The following is a 3,729-nucleotide window of genomic DNA, read 5'->3' on the forward strand; positions in this document are numbered from 1 at the left end:
AGAACTCCAAAACCAAACGTCCATTCTTTTTCCCCAGCTCCAGGGCTAGGCCCTGGGAGCGCCGGTTCCTCCTTCAACCTATTCCTAACGTTGCAGCCAGGGGGCGCCGGTTACAACTTTTGCTTGGCACCTCTTCTGAGGAGAACCTTGTAGAGCTCCCACTTTTCCCAGAGTGATGATCTCAGTTCTGGACAGGTCAGATGTCTGAGCAGGTGTCTTAGTTAGGGCTGCTATTGCTGTGGTGAAACACTATGACCAAAAGTAACGTGGGGAGGAGAGGGTTTATTTCCCTCACAGTTTCATATAACAGTTCATCATCAAAAGCAGTGAGGGCAGGAACTCAAACAGGTCAGGATACTGGAGGCAGTGGAAGAAGCAGAGGCCGTGGAACACTGCTTACTGGCTTGCTCCTCATGGCTTGCCCTTGATGCTTTCTTATAGAACCAGGACCACTGCCCAGGGAGGGCACTACCCACAATGGGTTGAACCCTCCGTTATGAATCATTAAGAAAATGCTCTACGGGTTTGCCTATAACCCATTTTGAAACTTGCTCTATAGACTCAGCTGTCTTCAAACTCACAGAGATCCTCCTGTCTATGCCTCCTGAGGGTTGGGAATACAGGTGTGAGACACCACCATCTGGTTTGGAGGCATTTTCTCCACCGAGGCTCCCTTTCAGGTAACTCTAGCTTGTGTCAGGTTGGCATAAAACTATCAAGGCTCAACTGACCCCTTGTCAACTTGACACACAAACACATCACTCAATTAAAGCCTTTCCTTCCTTATTTAACCCCAAGATGCCATGCTGATATTATATTTTAAAACTTATAACTTTAAAAACCCCACAGTCTTCACAAATTCAAACACACTCAGAGTTCATTTTCTTTAAAATATCCAGTCTCTTTAAAAATTCGGAAATTTTTTTTTAAAGTTCAAAGTCTCTCAATTGTGGTCTCCTGTAAAAATCAAAATTAAGCTAAATATTTTCTTACTTCAAGAGGGAAGAACCAGGGCTCAATCTGAACAAAGCAAAACTGAACCCCAAAGTGTCCATAACTCAGTGTTCAATTATGTGGAATTTACCCGTGCTCTGGCCTCCTCCCTGGCCCTCTGTAGCACACACAGCTTGTCCTCTAGGTTTCACGGCACTCCTGACGCTGTCTTGGTGGTCATGCGATGGAACCTCCAGAACTGCTGGGGTCCCTTACTGCCACTGGGCTGCACTTTGACCAATAGCTTCTCCTGGGCTCTCCTGGCCTCCAGCTCTGTCACACTGTGCCAAACCTTAACTGGTCTCCATGAAGCCTTCATGCCTTCAAAACCAGTACCACATGGTGACTCTTAACCTACCAAGGTCGGCTGCCAGCATCACATACAATCTTGGCTCTGAGGAAAGACTTGCCCATATTTCAGCTCAATGATGCCAATCTCTTCTTAACCACAGCTGATTCTTCAGCCCCAGATGATCAACATCTGTTGTCCCAGCAAAGCAATAGTTTAACTTTAGTGGTTCTGGTCTCTTGATAATCACAGCTGATTTTCCAGCTCCAGCTGACCAGACACCACAGCTTCTTCCCACAAAAGGCCCCATAAAGTCTTGGCTGCCTCTGCCTCCTGAGTGCTGGGATTAAAGGTATGTGCCATTAACACCTGGGGTGAGCGCAATATTCTTATCTTCCAAGCTCCTACAGAATAATGGGTCACTAAACTCTCAACACTCACTGTTTTTTCTAGCCAAAAAGTTCCAAAGTCCTTCCACAGTCCTCCCTCCAAAGCCATGGTCAGGGCTGTCACAGTCATACCTTCCTATCCTGGTTCCAACTTGTCTTAATTAGGGCCACTATCGCTGTCATGAAACACCATGACCAAAAGCAACTTGGGGAGGAAAGGGTTTGTTTCACTTACGGTTCCCATATAACGGTTTGTCTTCAAAAACAGGGAGGGCAGGAACTCAAACAGGGCAGGATCCTGGAGCCAAGAGATGGTACTGACGCCATGGAGGGGTGCTGCGTCCTGGTTTGCTCCTCGTGGCTTGCTCAGTGTGCTTTCTCATAGAACCAGGACCACCAGCCCAGGGAGGGCACTGAACTTCGGCCCCTAGTGGTCTGAGACCTCTCCCACCAACCACTCGTTAAAAAAACGTCCTGCTGTAAGACCTTATGAAGGAATCTTCTCAAATGAGGTTCTCTCCTTTCAGATAACTCTACCTTGCATCGAGTTGACATTAAACTAGCCAGGACAGTTATCAGGTAAAGGTGTTTGTCACCAAGGATGACGACCTGACTCATCCCCAGAACCCACATGGGAGTGCTGACACATGTCCTCTGAAATTCACAGACTCACACACTCGAAATAAGTTACTGAGGTCCTCTTTGTTTTGTTTTGTTTTGTTTTTTCCAAGGTCATTATTTATTTGTTACTCTTAAACACTTAATCTTGACTGGACTCAGATTTAGAAACAGAAGCTGTCAGCGGGGACAGCCTGCGTCTCTTGGCTATCTGTTCCTGGTGCTTTTCTTTGGCTTCCTTCATTCTCTTGGCCAAAAGTTTAGCGTATTCTGCAGCCTCCTCCTGGTTTTTCTTAGTGCATTGTTTCTTCAGAGCAATACGTTGACGTTGGTGTTGGAGGACACGAGGAGTAACAAGACGATGAATCTTGGGTGCTTTGGTCCTGGGCTTCTTCCTTCTTTGTTTGAGGGCTTTCTGACAACATCTTGGTGGACATCATCTTTGGAGAGATTAAAAAGCTTTCGGATTCTACTAGTTCTTTTAGGTCCCAACCGACGAGGCACAGTAGTATTTGTCAGTCCAGGAATATCCTTCTCTCCTTTCTTTAAAATAACCAAGTTGAGAACACACAGATTGGCATCTACAATGCACCCACAAACAGACTTGTGCTTCCCCTCTCCAGTTTTCCTTGCTTTGTGACAAGAATGCCCCTTACTCAACAGCAGGTGCACTCTGCCGTGGGTCAAAACACCTTGCTTCATGGGAAAGCCTTGTTTGTCATTCCCACCGCTGATCCGGACCACGCCCTTCTACTCTTCACCAAGAGCTTCAGCAGCTACCTCTGAGGCCATGCGCTTCTCACAGACCGTCCATCCGAAGCTTGCGTTCGTTCCTCATCGACTTCAGTGAGTCTCTGACAGCCGGTGGCAGGGGGGGAGAGACTCAGCTTCATCCTGTCACAGCCGACCACCTAGGAGGCGTCATGGAGTAAGAGCTGACAGGGCTGAACCTGCTGAGCTTTGCAGATGTCTAGCCCTGCTCTCCTCCCCACTCTGCATCGTTTACTCCACCCCAGCTGCAGTCACCTCCCGACTGTTCTTCCAGGCAGAGGGCAGCCCTGAAAGCTGTATCCTCTATTTTCTTCCCCCTTTTTAAGTCTGTGCTTAAATCCCACCTCCTCAGAGAGGCCCCTTCCTTCTGTCACCTTGCCTCGCTGTATTTTACTTCCTAGCAGGCCGTGTATAGAATGTACCCTCTTGGGTTGCCCATTTTTTTAAAAAATTCTTCACCATCCTAGATAGCCAGCGTCTGTTGAATGACTCTATGCACAGCAGGTGTGTTGGGGGTGACAGTCACAGCCTGACCCACGGAGTTGGTAAGCCAATGTTGCCAAGAGCAGTTTTATTAGATCTGAGTCTCTTTGGTTGATGTATGGAGCAGGTCCATACAGATGGATTGATGCGGGGAGCTTTGCCTTGTGATTTTCCACTTGGCTCAAC

The 3,729-nt window shown here is 47.6% G+C and overlaps 1 pseudogene; it reads right to left on the bottom strand.

The window, feature by feature from the left end:
- Positions 1–2,431: 2,431 nt before the first annotated feature.
- On the bottom strand, positions 2,432–3,182 carry LOC127670559 (40S ribosomal protein S6-like; annotated as a pseudogene).
- Between the last annotated feature and the right edge of the window lie 547 nt (positions 3,183–3,729).

Source organism: Apodemus sylvaticus, chromosome 20 (genome assembly GCF_947179515.1).
Source record: "Apodemus sylvaticus chromosome 20, mApoSyl1.1, whole genome shotgun sequence".
NCBI classification, from domain to species: Eukaryota; Metazoa; Chordata; class Mammalia; order Rodentia; family Muridae; genus Apodemus; species Apodemus sylvaticus.